A 16,430-nucleotide genomic window follows, 5' to 3' on the forward strand; every position below is an offset into this window, starting at 1 on the left:
TCAAGAGGGATGGAATTATGAGGAAGAAAGACATATTTCACCAACAATCCAAAGAACAATACAGCCTCAACTAAATGTAAAGCAAAATGTATGGGAAAAGATGGAAATAGTAAAGTCCCTGCCTATATTTGGAAAAGCTAAGGGGTCGATTACGATTACAAAGTCCGCCCGCCATCACATTGGCAAAAGGGACCACACGCAATAGGTGCTGTCATTGCCCCGGGCGGAAAAGGACCGCCTTGCGGGACCATGGCGGACGGTCATTCTGTCCGCCGCAGTACCATTCCCATTCCCACTGCCATCCTAATTTGTCTGTGGGAATATTTAGGTTGATGGCAGGCGGATCGCCGCCGGCGGTCCTCACCGCCGAGCCGACAGTGGCGATCCACCCGCCATCATAATCGGGCCCTAAGATACCAAAGAATGAGGGTATGGAAGGTCAATTAACCTCCTCAATTCAAAGACCAATCCAGCCATACCAAAACGCAAATCAAAGTTTATAACAAAGTCCCCAATATCTCCAAAGGCAAACAAATAAGACCCAAGAAGACATAATGGTACATATTAAGGAGTTTCAGCAGCCTGTAAATTATGATCTTGTACCTGCTATATGCTTGGGAAGCAAAAAAACAGCAATGTTTGGTAGACCACAACTGATCTTTACACCTGACTATTGCTCTAGAGGCAGCCATGATATATTAAATAGCGTAAATATCCTCCACCACTTTAAATCTGTTCAATTATTAGAAAAAGTTTCAAGTGAAAATATTGAATCTATTGAATTTCTTTCAAATCCAGCCAGCAGCCAAGAAATGACACTGATAACTTTGGATTCTATTCTTGTAACTGAACTAATAATTAATACAAAAGAAATCTTTCTCAGTTGGGGAATAAAAATCAGTTGGCCGAAGTCAACAGCGTACCCAAAACCATTTGCTATATCTGTATCCCCGAATCACCACCAACAAAATAAAACAAGTCATCGGGTTTTTTCAGTATTAAAGAATCCTATAGGAAAAACAGATATATCACTTGATTTGACAATTAATCCAATTGAAATAGAAAAAACAACTAGATTAAATGAAAAATGGGTTAGTTTGGCTCTTCATGGCACAAATACGCAATGAGAGAATAAAACAAGAAAGTCAACAGCCAAAATAAACAAAGATAGAGAAACATTAAAATTATGTTCTTGGAATATTAATGGACTACGTAAAAAATAAACAATGCTCACCTAAACTCAATGACTAACTACTATCAGGCTATTCTCTTACAGGAAACTTGGTCCATTAACCCCATAATGCTCGAGGGATATAAAGGATATTTTGAGCTAGCAATTAAACAGAACAAATGCGGACGCCCCAGTGGGGTCTTAGCCACATTTATCGCCATAGAATTGAGAGTGGACCATGAACAAGTTTTTATGAATAATCAAAACTTACTAATAGTAAAGTTACGGTATAAGGAAAATAGTCAATTAAAAATCTTGTTGATAATAAATGTATACATACATCCTACAGCAGGAGCAGGAACTAATATGTACACTACCCTCATTACCTTACTAACAAAGCAAATTATGGAAAATCCATTCACAGAATATATTATCTCAGGGGATTTTAACTTAAACTTGCTTGTGCCCTATTTGAGAGATGATATAATCCAACAACAGGACTATCTTTGGGTAATCCCACATCAAACAAAACCCATTTTAGTCAATTCCATCCAAAGCCAACTAGGTGTAACCTTCGTTAAAGCTATAGAAGCGATGGGATTAAGAATTTTAAATGGGAGGCTACCCCAAGACTCACCACCAGCATGGACATTTCAATCACAAAATCACAAATTAAGAATTGATTACACAATAGTATCTTTGAATATCTTTAGCAATGTGACTTCTTTCTCCATTGGAAAAGTGTCTGAGAGTGACCATAGTCAGCAAATACTTTTTACAAATGTATATTTCAATAAGCATACTGCATATGAAACCTTACCTGGTCAGACGGGCATAGTAAATTACAGGAAACTAATCTTGAAAGAACACACTAAAGAAGATACTAACAAATTGACCCATAACTTGGTAAGAGCGTGTTTTGAAGATAAAACTTTATCTGCGATTGAACAATGGGTGGATTCCATACAAAAACTTGTCAAAACCTATAAGTTAAAACCTTACTGTAAGAAAAAACAAAAGATACAACTAGGAAGAAGGAGTAACATTTGATTATCATTAACAACGAACATTATGAAAAGAACCATCTTAGGAGACAGATAAAAAAGCACCCTAAAGATTTGGATTTGTGTTCTAACTTAAAAAGTGTTAACCGCAACCTACAGAAATTATTGTGGGATGAAAGGAATTAAGATTAACATGACGTCTGGACCAAAGTGCTCTTTTGAGGCAATCATTCGAACTCTACGGAATGCTGGAAATTGATCAACGGTTTAGCGCGACCAAATAAAACAGCTGCAACATCTTCTTTAAGTGAGAAAGATTAGATCAGATTCCTGTCAACATACCTACATTCTGGTGGGGAAACAAACCAGCTGAATGTTAGTGTCAACATGGTTGATACATCAAGGAATGACTTGAATCAAGAAATTAACATAACAAGCAAGCAATTATGTAAATTAATTTGAAAACAAAAAAATGGCGCACCCGGCCCAAACGGTGTACCGTTTGCACTTTTTAAGGAAGATCTCAGTTTATGGTCAGAATACTTGCCGAAAGTATTTAAGGAAATTATTAGGTCATCGACGATACCAGAAACCTGGAAGGGCTCATTGATAGCTCCAATTTATAAAAAAGGAGATTGGTCCCAGTCGGAAAACTATCGACTTATTATGCTTCAGGAAACTGATGCCAAACTATTTGTAGGCGTATTACTATCAAATTTAACAGAATGGAAAAGAATGGGTAAAGGAAAAACAGATAATCCCCCCCTAATCAAACAGGATTTATACAAGGCTTTGGCACTAGAACAAACATTCTTGTGCTATCTGTGTTAATGGATAAATATATTACAAAGATACAGCCACTCTATTTGTGTTTTGTGGATTTTGAGTCTGCTTTCGACTGTGTTCACAGAAATCTCTTGTGGTAAAAACTGATAGAACAAAGTATACCTATCTCCCTTTTAACATCAATTCAACTTCTCTACTCCGACTCTTGGATCAAAGTCTGGATGGGAGACGGATCATCTGTAACTAAAGAAATTCCAGCCACGTCAGGCTTGAAGCAAGGGTGTGTACTGGGCCCACTACTTTTTTATTTGTTTTTAGCAGATCTAACGCAAGCATTGGGCAAGGTGAACGCCTGTCCACGCAAATTAACTAATACTCTGATATCAAACCTGCTATATGTGGATGATGTTATCTTACTTAGCCAAACAAAGGTCGGCCTGCAACGCCTGATAAACAAGATATCAAGATACTCTAAAGAAAACGGAATGGTTATCAACGAAACAAAGACAAAAATCATGGCGGTTAACAAAAATTCAAAGGCAAAACATAAGTATAAATGGATTCTGGATAATTCACAACTAGAACAAGTGAGAACATATAGATACTTGGGAGTATTATTTGATGACCAAGGAACATTTCAGCCACATAAGATCGATATGCAATGGAAAGCAAATATATTGTTATCGGCTTTTAGAACCTTACAGAAATCCAATGGCGGGCCGAGCTATCGACCAGTTCTAAAAGTAATATCAGCAAAACTTTTTCCAACCTTAACATATGGAAGCGAAGCATTGTGTGGAAAAGATTCAGTTACAATTATTAATGTTGTAACAAAAATCTTTAAATCCCTCTTTTTATTGCCACATAATGCATTGCCTGCACAGATACGAATGGAGTTTGGGTTAACTAATCAGCTACTAGTGCGAAAAGGCCAATTTTTAAAAGTGTGGAAAAGGATAAAAACGGATACTGTAAATCAAATGTCTAAACTACTGTGGCAGGAAATAAATACAAACTGGAAAGCCCAGTCGTGGAATTATTTACACGCTTCACTAGATGAATACTCAGCGAACTCGATCTGGAAAATGACAATAACCATAAATTCATTTTAAAAAGCCATCAATAATACAACAAAACATTTATCACTTCTTCTGGACAAAGAGACCTTTTCAAAACGAAAACATGCATGGCCTTTAATGAATGGTTATACCAATGTGAAAATTCAACCGTATATTGAAATACCTTGGTCCGTGAAGCATAAACAAATATTTTTAAAAGCCCGTTTTGGAGTATTTCCAGGTTCATGTCACCTAATGCCATGGCTGAGAACAGAGGAACCAACAGCCTGCAGCTTATGTAAACTCGGAGATGAGAACATTATGCACCTCCTTTGTGTATGTCCGAAACTGAAATTTGAAAGAATATCTATCCTTAGGAGACATTTTAATGTTCGAGGAATAAGGAGTTGCAGACAAGATGTCTTCATACTGGTAATATAATATTAACCTCAGCTTTTGTAAAGTTTTTAATGCGATTGAGAACTAAGTTAGACTACCAAAAACAAATAGAATGTAATGTAGGATTAATATAATATGCAAATAATATAAGGAACTTTAAGTCCTACATATTTTTTTAATATGAAAGAGTATTACGATGATCATATTTTTATTATCTTTGTCTTACTTTTTTATAACCGGATTTTATAATAGGAATTATTGTTTATATATTGTAAGATTTTAATTAATCAAACAATAAAGTACAAATGAAATGAAATGAAAATATTGAATATATACAGGATTCATTTTAGAGTATATAAAATGTATTCTCAAAATTCATAAATGAAATACGGACTAGATGGGGAACAGATATTACAACACCATCAGTCAAATATAACTTTTTTTTTATAGCTTAAAAAATATACATATCATGTTTATGTAATTATTAACATTTTCTAACTTTGCCATTCACTTGTAAATATACCCCTAAGTATGGTGTGTGTGCAAATACTGCATTGCCGATCCTTGGTGAGTTTCACTACTCCTGCTGAAACAAGGCCAATGGAGGTACCAATGGGTGAGCCAGACTGGCCTCAAGGGTCCTGTGACCTCAGTGAGAGAGTCACTGTTGCTCTAGGGCAGAGGTCTTCAAACTTTTGTAGGTTGAGCCCCCTCCGCTCAATTTTGTTAGCTGTTGGGCCCCCCCAACACCTGACAGAAATTTCTGGAATCTGGTACACTACATAATTGACCGCCGCACGCATATCCTGGGCCATATCCAGCAAATAATGTTCAACATAATAAACATAATAAGAGTGTTTAGTAAAGTGCAGGTTTGTGAGTGGGTGTGCTGACATGACAGATTATTACATAGCTCAAACAACCATTTTCCTAGATAAAATGTGCGCAAATGGTTTTTACTAGGATGCTTTGTTTTACACATGACATTGATTGATAACACCACCAACATAAATGTGACGGGTGTGCCTGTTTTTTGCCACAGACGGTCAATCTGTGGATGGATTTTTGCTACTGCCATCCTCAGGTAGTACTCTACATCCAGGGGCAGATTTACAAGGAAGTGCCGCAGCATGGCACCGCAAGCCCTTTGGCTGCGCCACGCTGCGGCACTTCCGAAGCACAGGGATACGACATATTTACAAGAATATGACTCATCTCTGTGCTTCCCCGTGTGCTGGCGCACAAACTGCAGCCATGCGCTGGCGTAGGCATCCTTGCACCATGGTGCAAGAATGCCTGCGTCGTGGGGAGATTGTTTTTGTGCAGGAAGGGGAACCTTCCTGCACATAAACAATCACTACAGGCATTTCCCTCTTTCAATGCAAGCTGTAGAATGCAGCACGCATTGAAAGAGGGAAAAACGAGGAGAAATGAAAACATTTCTCCTCATTGCACCTCGCTAAGCCACCTCTAGGGTGGCGTAGCATTCAGACGCATTTCCAGATTTACGATTCCTCATAAATCTGGAGATGTGTCTTGTTCCATGGGTGTTGCGTGGGAACACCCACAGCAATACTCATGGAACAACTCTTCAACACAAAGTGCTGCGTTTGAAGGGGCCGTATTTACAAGAACAGGAAAAGCCACGCAGGGTGGCTTTTCCCGTCCTTGTAAATATGGATGCACCCCCTGCGCCACCAGTACGTCACGAAAAGTGACGTACTGGTGGTGCAGGGCACTTGTAAATCTGCCCCCTAGTCTTTAATACAGCAAGTGCTGAGAACCCAAACTCATATAAATAGGACGAGCTGAAAGGCAAGAGAGTTTTGATAGCAGTTTCTCTCAAAGCTGAATATTCTGCAGACATTTTCAGCCAAAACAGGGACTGTAAGGGAGACAGTGTTGTCAGATTTTTCAAGCACTCCCTAGCTCAGAGCTGGTACACGAGAAACAAATCTTCTCTAGAAATCATTAACAGCCGTTTTAGGTAGCATTATAATGGGATAATTGCCCACCAACCTGTTATGGACCCGAAGACAAAGTTGAAAGTCCACAGAGAGGGCGTTGAACGAGCACCTAATTGAGAATTCCTTAGTAGTACGATAAGTTGCTTGCCTGAAGCAGTTGGGGTTAAGGACACATCTGGCTTATGTTTAAAAAAAAATAGAACTAATAATAAATGAATGATGGTGTCTATTTTACTTCAGAGCAAATGTTGTCTGACAGACTATGTGGTGGCAGGGACATGTTAAGGAGTTTAGGTGCCCTGGGCCAAAACTATTTTGGGGGCCCCTGTTCAGTACAGCTTTGAGTCTAAATGATTTACTTTCAGCTCTGCCATACCCTCTTTAGCCAGGCTACTACCGGTGCACAGGCACTTTGGTTGAAATTCTAAAAGCGTTTACATCTAATATTCATAGATAGTGATGTGTTTTCACTGTTGTAACAAAGCAGAAGCCCACTAATTTTACAGCGGATAATATCTGTGATATCCTCCAATTTCTCATATGTGAGGACCCCTCTTGGATCTAAAATAAAGTTTTTTATAGTTGTTGCTTGAAACAAACACATTTCTCTGCACATAGTAATAGACTCCTTACATCAATCACATTAAAAAGAAGGTGCCGCTCGCAGGCTTTGGCTTTCATCTACTTCATCTACTTCACGCTTCACGGGTGCCGCTCGCAGGCTTTGGCATTGTTCTTCACCGGCTGGGCTTTTAATTGAGGACCGGATCGGCGGCTGCGGACGACGACACGCTGCTCTCAGAGGAAACGGTGATTTTAATTTGAACATTTCACATTCGAGACTGCGAGGACCAGGGCGCCTTGCGTACCACTCACCTGCTGCACCTGGTTCCTCTTCCCGACTCCTCCCCTGTCATCTACTTCACGCCTCGCGGCATTCACCGGCTGGGCTTTTAATTGAGGACCGGATCGTCGGCTGCGGACGACGGCACGCTGCTCTCAGAGGAAACAGTGATTTTAATTTGAACATTTCACATTCGGGAATGCGAGGACCAGGGCGCCTTGCGTACCACTCACCTGCTGCACCTGGTTCCTCTTCCCGACTCCTCCCCTGTCATCTACTTCACGCCTCGCGGCCCCCGCTTCGCGGCCGCCGCTCGCAGGCTTTGGCATTGTTCTTCACCGGCTGGGCTTTTAATTGAGGACCGGATCGGCGGCTGCGGACGACGACACGCTGCTCTCAGAGGAAACGGTGATTTTAATTTGAACATTTCACATCCGGGACTGCGAGGACCAGGGCGCCTTGCGTACCACTCACCTGCTGCACCTGGTTCCTCTTCCCGACTCCTCCCCTGTCATCTACTTCACGCCTCGCGGCCCCCGCTTCGCGGGCGCCGCTCGCAGGCTTTGGCATTGTTCTTCACCAGCTGGGCTTTTAATTGAGGACTGGATCGGCGGCTGCGGACGACGACACGCTGCTCTCAGAGGAAACGGTGATTTTAATTTGAACATTTCACATTCGGGACTGTGAGGACCTGGGCGCCTTGCGTACCACTCACCTGCTGCACCTGGTTCCTCTTCCCGACTCCTCCCTCTGCCTATTTTACCTACACTTAGTCTTGCATGAGCGGGATGTGTGCGGGGCGCAGACCGGGGCGAAGCCCGGGCAAAGGGCGGGCCCGTTTAAGCCCGTTCAAGCACGGTTAAGACCGGACTGGGCCCCCCCTCTTGGCTGCCGTCGACACTCCGTTATTAGTACGTGCCAATGTCAACCAAAAGTATGCGGAAGAAAACTGTGCCCCAAACCCCACTGGTGTCAGGTACTCTGGATAGTTTTCTTATGAGGGCTAACTCAGTAATGAATAATGAGCTAAATATTCTAGAAAGACGTCTTTCTGAGGGTATTGAAAGTACTAGAAGATCTTCCCTCGGTTTGCTTGCAACTGTTAGATCCCCGGTTGGTATGGATGATTCACATACTGCCCTAATGGACAGCATTGACCAGACGATCGAATCAGTTTTGCAGGAACTTAGAACTAGTACAACATCACGACGAGACTCACTTCAACCGATTCTCGAGAGTGCAATTGTCCCTTTGCCTGAAGTTGTTCCAATCGTGGAGAGTGAATTCAATTTAGTATCTGCACGAGGGACTCGGGAGGGAGCTGTATCTAAAAGGAAATGTGCAAGGAAGCTTAAGGGGGGGAAAAAGCTTAGAATAGATTGTACTTCTGACGCCTCATTGTTAATTCCATCCTCAGTGGATACAAGAGTGATTGAAAATTCAATTGTAATACCTACCCCAACTCCTGTGCAAACCCTTTACCAATTGCAGCCTCCCTCTCCTTTATTGGGAACGGGAAGTGGTGTAGTTGAGGACTGTATAATTAATGCTCTCACAAATGCCCTGAAACCCCTTTTAGACCCTCTAATCTCTAGACTAGCTACTATTGAGGTCAGATTGAAAGAAGTTGCAAAGGCTTTAGGGGTTACTGATAACTGCCCAAGGGACAATGGTATACATAGCGTCCCACGAGCGAACATGGCTGAAACTTTCTTCCCTATTGCTACCAATTCTTTAGGGCTGTCAAAACCTACAATAGCTACCCAAACCATCCCAATAGATGTACCCCTATCCTCCTCAAATGAACCATCCACAACTGTTGTCATGCCGCCACTCCCACATAAACAATTAATATCTACTGCAAGGTCCTCTATTTCTTTACCCAAATTAAATTTAAATGAACCAGGGAAAGTCTCTAATGAGAATTATGGCATCACCAACCAAGATTTAGGTAGACTAACTTTGAAAAATGTTGTGAACCTCCCCCCGGAGGCAGCCCCCTATGTAATAGCCCTGAGTGGTGTTCCTGAGATTGCTAAACCGGATCTAGAAACCCATGATTCACTTAAAAACAAAGTGACCAGTTGGCTGAACATTCATAGACCACTCCCTCCGACCATGAGAGCTGATGTCCTGATGGTTAGGAGGATTACCTGGCTGGGAAATACCCCGAAGAAAATCAAGGGTGACTGTGTCCTGGTGAATTTCAGAAATCCACAGATTGTGTCATATATTTTTAATTGGGTGGGGAATATAGGAGCCTCAGCTATCCAACCTCTCCCGCTATCGTTCTTTTATCCACCACAAAATACAGGTGCCCACTCAGGGAATATCGAAGAATGGACAAGGGTGGGATCCACTTCCCAAATTAGAAGGCATAGGCATACTAGGTAAAATGTCCCTACTTGGGATGACCTTTCTGGTTATAACAGGTTTAGTTGCCTTGAGGAGGTCTATTGACTTCAGTTGGAGAACGGGAGTGGGAGAGTTGACCTTGATGGTATAAAATTGCACCCGGTGGCCTCACCTCTTGATACGAGGGATTATAGACTAACCCCGAACCCAACTATTGAAGTTCCCCCTGAAAAGTCCCCTGCTATTCATAGTTGCCCACCTCTATTAAAAATCCTTTCCTGGAATATAGCTGGTCTCTCTAACAAGCTTAATTGCCCAGATTGGGGCTCATTTATAGACCTCCAAGACATATGCTGTTTCCAGGAAACATGGGCCAGGGAAGAGCACCATCGTTTGGGGTTTGCTTCATTCTCAGTTCCAGCTAGGTGGGGAGGAAGGGGCCGACCATCTGGGGGTTTAACAATTTGGGTCGCTACCCATCTGGGTTGTAGTCCTACGGTTCTAAATACAGGGTCTGAGGACGTCCAGTGTGTATTCTTGGACTGGCGTTCCGGCCTTCGAATGGCCCGGATTAATGTTTATTCAAGACCGGTCAGTTTTTCTGCAGAATCAAGGACCATTGAAGAGTTATCTACGGTACTGACTAATATTCCGGATGATACTCTGATAGTGGTGGGTGGAGATTTTAACTCTCACTTTGAACCACTCGAAGGCTTGTTGGACGCCATAAACCAGGACGAGGATGATCTATGGAAAATTCCATCTGTCTCAGGCCCCACAGTACGAGTTTGGGCACCTTTGGCTGTCCAAGTTACTTCTCTAGCACTGGCTCATTCGATCAGAGCATGTAATGGACGAACAAAATCTGATAATCCCTCCAAGCCCACCTTTAATAAATTTGGTAGGGAGGCTCGTCTTGATTACATTTTTGTTCAATGCAAGGAGTGGAGTCGAGTCCAGGACTTTAGGGTGCTCCCCAGAGGAGAGAGCGATCACAACCCCCTAATCTTGGACTTTCTACTACTAGCCTTGCGCAAGGGTGAAGCCCTATTTCAACCTAACAAAACTAGCAGTCTTACTCTCTCTAACAATAGACGTAGGGTAAGATGGGAAAAATTGGAGAGTAACCGAGATGACTTGGCAAAAATATATGCTAGGGTTAGTTTAGCTCTGGAAGATATGGTGGCTCTCATGGAGGAACAACCCCAGTCTGATTTCTTCCGAAAACTGGGTAACAAGGCACTATTTCTTACCCTAATAGATATTTTAAATCCCGTAGTTCCCAGTAGAATAATTGTTCGAAGAAAGCACTCCTGGTACAACCAGGCATGCAGATTAGCGAAGAGTGAATTGTTGGAGGCTCTAAAAGAAAACTCAAAAAAGGAAGTCATCCAACTTAAGAGACGTGCTTATCGATATCGAATCCACCACGCCAAGCTTGAATGGGGTAATGAGAACTGGGCTGCTCTTACAACTGCCTTAGCTAATAGGGACTCAAGGAGGTTTTGGCAAATCGTGACTACTGGTTCAGTTGAACCCGATCCAGCAATTAACCCGAATATTGCTCCAGAAGTATGGGAAGATCACTTTAGCATGCTTTATAGGGGGGACCGTTCCTGTGGGGAGGTTTTATCGGCACGATTGTTGACGACTGATGTTGCCGATACTCCAGTGATTACCTTTACCTTGGATGAGGTTCTGACCGTTATATCTAGGCTTCCTGCTGGCAAAGCTCCAGGGCTGGATAGGGTCCCTGGAGACCTCTATAAACACCAGCCCAGGGTATGGGCGCCGTATCTTTTAGCAATGTTCAACGCAATTGCTGAGGGTATGTCGATCCCCTTTACTTGGCTTGGAGCAGAGGTAGTCCCTATCTTTAAGAAGGGGTCGCCTCTGCTCCCGGTAAATTATAGGCCCATCAGCTTAATAGATGTCGGCCAGAAGCTGTTTGCGAGGTTGATTTTAGATCGTCTCCTGGATTGGGTCGAGGAATTTGAGATTCTCAGCCACTATCAGGCGGGTTTTAGAAAATGTGTCTCAACTACTGACCAAATCTTCAGATTAATGATGCTTTTTTGGAAGGCGGTTAAGGTTGAGGGTGGTTCCCTATTTACCGTCTTTGTAGATCTTCGTGCGGCCTTTGACTTGGTCCCACGTATGAAGCTCTGGATTGTACTACGGGACCTAGGCATCCCACCACAACTCTTGGATATTATAATACGACTTCATACTAATAACTTTGCAAGGGTCAGATGTGGAAGAGATGGAAATTTATCATCTAGTTTCCCTGTTCAAAGGGGTGTCAGACAGGGTTGTGTCCTGGCGCCAACCCTGTTTTGTCTCTATGTAAATGGGGTCATCTCCCATTTGAATAAGGTTACCAACAGAGAAGCACCAAGACTCGCTGGCACAGGGATCTCAGCAATCATGTTTGCTGATGATACCCTCCTACTTGCTACGTCACCTATGGGCATACAGCGAGTCTTGGATGGTTTTGTCTCATTCTGTCATGAACGGGGGCTGGAAATAAATACAGCCAAAACAAAGTTTATGGTTTTTAATCCTCCCAAGACCTCTCGCCCAAATCCGACTATAGATGGTGTAACCCTGGAAAGAGTCCAGATGTTTGAGTATCTGGGATTGACCCTAAATGAAAATTTGGCCTGGACTCAACATCAGATTAAATCTCATTTAAAGTTATCTCAAAAGGCTGGGGGAATTATTAAACTCTGGAATCAATTCCAGATAAAACCTATTGGTCCCCCACTTGAGATTTATAAAATCCAGGCTCGTGGGGCAGTAACCTATGGCGGCGAGTTGTGGGGACACGACTGTGCTCCTGCAATTGTTGCACCGGAAAACAAGTTCCTTAGGAATTTACTGTCGCTTCCTACCAGTTCCCCCCTTTTGCCTCTCAGGCTTGACTTGGGAATTAGATCGATTAAGGAGGAACTATGCTTAAAACCCCTATCTTTTTGGAGGCGCTTATGGGTAACCCCAGAACTCACCGTCTATCGGCAAGAATTTGCGGAATTATTAAAATATCCAATTATTCAGAAACGCCCTTGGATAAATTACATAAAGAATGAGTTTCAGAGATTGGGTTGTCCTTCATTATGGTCCAAACCAGAAGAGGCTTGTATGAATATTTCTCGTAAGAACTTGGCCAGCATCTATTATGAATGTAATCTGTCTGTTCACCTATCAAGTGGTAAAGCGGGCTCAATGACAAGCTCATTTTTATTGATGAAAGATTACTACAAGTTGGAGACAGTGTTAGATGACATTAACCCTATCGGTCTCAGGAAACTGTTCCTTCAATGGAGATACAATTCCCTACCAATCAGAGCTCTTACGAGTAGATGGCACCCACCAACTACCTTAAATTGTCCTGCTTGTTCAGAAAAATTGGAGAACGATATCCATGTAATGTTTTTCTGTCCCTCTTATATGAGGCCCAGGAAAAAGTGGATTGTTCCCATATGCAGAAAATGGGGGTTCAGGAAACATCTGGATGCATATCGTATTCTAAAATCAGATTTATCTCCATTGACTGTTTTTGTTGTCAGTAAATTCTTAGCTGCAATGTGGAACATTAGAAGAAGTTTAATATCCTAATGATATTATTTTCATTGTATATGATAACAATGATGGAGTAGTATCTCTTACAGGTAATGATGATGATTTTACTATTGTGGTCAATTATGTTATTTAATGTCTATCACATTGTGAATTTGTTAATGATTACTGTTAGATTGTATTTAATTCTTTTATGACATATGTATGTCGAAATAAAGATAATATGATGATGATGAAAAAGAAATGAAACAAAACAGTATTTACAAGAATCTGTTTAGGAATTATTCCAGGCCATCAGGACAAAAACAGAGCTGTCTCTCTCAAGGGGACCCCTGGAAGGCTGGATTGCAGTGCATGTAAATGAGTCCTTTTGTAATTTAGGACGACATGCCCATACTCGTGTACAGGGGCGCAACTAGACCCGAACTTCGGGTTGGGGCTAACACTCCCAGCCAGGGCTGGCCCAAGCACTTGTTGCACACAGTGCAACAGTCTTTTTTGGTGCACCCTCCCACATTTTCTCCTTCTCCATGAATTCCCTCACCACTCAACAACGATGCACCTCATCTCTCTTTATTTTGTTATAGCGCTACTCATTGTTTACTCACACTCAGTTCTGTGATCTGCATGGTACACATTCTATGGAGCAGGCACATTAACCCTCTGTGCTGTGTGGGTGGCAGGAGTGCTCATGTGAGTGCACGGTGAGCCATGCAACAGTTTGCGAGTAGGGTAAGAGGAGTGACTGCAGGGTGAGCGAGGTGACCATATGAATTTGGTTGCAGATATAAGTGCAGAGTGGGACAAATAAATGTATGACTAGTGGTGGGCTTATTTGAGTGAGATTGCAGATTGAGCAGTGAGGGGGACCGGTGAGTGAAGTGTCACTTGAGCGCAGGTTGAGTAGTGTGCTCCTGTGACTGCAGGGTGCGGTATAGGGTGAACAGTGCAAGTGCATTGTGAGTGCAGAGTGATCACTGTGAGTGCAGGGTAAGTGGGTAAATGGTGTGAGTGCATGGGGATCAGTGTGAGTGCAGGGTGAGCGTGAAAGTGAAGGGCGATAATGAGAAGCGAGTTGTCTGAATGCAAGGTGCATTCCCAGACACTTGAAGTAACTCAGAATGTTATTAACGGCAGCGTAGGGTTTCAAATGTGTTAAACTATTGCTAATATGGCAGTAACCAGGGATCAGGGTGAAGGAAATAAATAATGTGGTGATCGTGCAACAAACTCCCAGTCTTATGATTAGGGTTGCCAGCTCATTATTTTGATATCCCAGGTGGTACAAAATTAAGCAGTCACCCAAAGCTGTTTTGTCAGTACTTGTCCATGCATACTTTGAACAGCAAATATAAATAAAAATAACTTTTACTTGTGTTCTAGGGCTGCCTGAATAATCTATGGCTGATAAAAGGGAACATGCTTCTTTATTTATAGACAAGCAATTTGCAGTCTGTTTAAAAGAACACATTGCTGGCTGGCATTTTGTGCGCCTGCCTGTGTAGTTTTAAAAGTAACTTTGTCTCCTTTCTGGGAAGCGCTAACCCTCCCAGGAGGGGGTTAATTCATAGAGCTGAAATGCTTCAGCTGCAGTGAGAGGCAGGATGTCTCCACTGCTTAAACTGAAAGCAAACAAACAGACAGGCATTTCAGCTGCAGTGAGAGTCTAGGAGTCTCCTCTATTATAACATCGAATGTGAAGGCTATCTGTTCGTTTACCTTCGGTTTTAGCAGAGGAGACTTCCTGCCTCCTCACTGCAGCTGAATGAATTAACCCCCTCCTGGGACGGTGAACATAATAAACGCATGGGCACTTCTCTCCTCCCTCCAACCATACCGGAGTTATCTAAGAAGACCTGACAGGGAACAAAGGTAAATTAGAGTGGAGTGTGCACCCCCCCTAGGATGGTGTCGCGCCCCCCAGAGGGGCCCGCCCCACAGTTTGAAGAACTCTGCTCTAGGGTGTGCTGTTTCGTATGCCTGCCCGCTAGACTGGAGGTGAACTTCAGTATGGGTTGTGGTGGACAGGCCTTCAAGGTGCTAAGACATCACAACTTCTAAGGTCTAGCGGGGCCTTCTAAGGTCTAGCATGGGAATGTGCTCCCTCAGGAGAGTGGTCTGGTGGAGTGCTCATGAAGGCTGAACCTAGTTCCCCAGTTCCAAATTCGGCAGCTCTGGCCATAGTACCACATCCTGTCCCCCACTGATCACTATACTGTCCCACTAAGAGAAACTCGCATTGGCTTCAGCTACAACCCAATTGTGCTCCGCTATAAACACGTGGATGCGACTCAATTCAAATCACTAGACAAGTGTAATAAGCTGCCTAAAAAAAGGGGGGGGGGGCATCTTGGAAAAAGCAAACCCTCATAGGGAATGCAAGATTAAGCATGTGAAACATAAGCAGAACAGCATGATTACCTTAACACTTTTACACTCATTATTCAGAAATCAATGATCAATGTCCATTGCCTATATCCTTACAAAACATGACCAGTATGGTTTAGAAAGATCACATCGCTGGCTGAGCACAGAGCCGCGGTACACATTTCATAAACTAAAATAAGGAAAACAGCTGATAAGGATCACATTAAACTTTTGCCACTCTAGTCATCGAGCAGGATTTGAGGTACCTCCAGGAATGGTGCACTTCCCCACCCTTGGAAAACAATACTGTTCAAAGAAAGACGAGCAAATGAAAGTAGCGCTTCACTGGCAAACTTTGTAAATTGGTGCTAATGTGTTTGGGGGAGTGAGTAAAACCAATCTGCCCACTTTGCAGCTTCTCTGTCAAGCTTTTTTTAGTTATTTATTTATTTTTCGTGTTTTGAACCATTTTTTGTCTTCGTCCCAAGGCTGCACTTTTGAACAGGAAAATGTCATAAAGAGACATTTCCAGCAAAAGTGTTTCTTTCTTTTCTGGATCGATTTCACAGGGGTACAAATGAAGGAAAGTAGAGAAAACAGAGGGTAAGACACGTTTATTGAAGTCACGGTTTTCAGCAAGTGAGGAGCAGCGAGAGAGAGACAGAAAGAGAGAGAAAAAAGTAAGAGGAAGAAGGGGTGCAGCTGACATTGGCCAACGAGGAGAAGAGGAATGGTCATGCCAGCACGTTTATTAAGGTAAGATTAGTGGTTGAAGTGTCCACTAACCATTCCACAGACTTAGTAATATTTTATTAAATCTCATATTTTCAGAATCGAAACATTTTCAATTATGATTCTTCACAATGAAATTTTTATTTAACTGATACTACTAACAAGCAT

The 16,430-nt window shown here is 42.5% G+C and overlaps 1 protein-coding gene across 1 annotated transcript in view; it reads right to left on the bottom strand.

The window, feature by feature from the left end:
- The window catches only part of LOC146811894 (sulfotransferase 1 family member D1-like), a 226,479-nt gene that overhangs the window by 123,786 nt on the left and 86,263 nt on the right, over window positions 1–16,430 (bottom strand). The window lies entirely within an intron of this gene.

Source organism: Triturus cristatus, chromosome 7, assembly GCF_964204655.1.
Source record: "Triturus cristatus chromosome 7, aTriCri1.1, whole genome shotgun sequence".
Classification (NCBI taxonomy): Eukaryota; Metazoa; Chordata; class Amphibia; order Caudata; family Salamandridae; genus Triturus; species Triturus cristatus.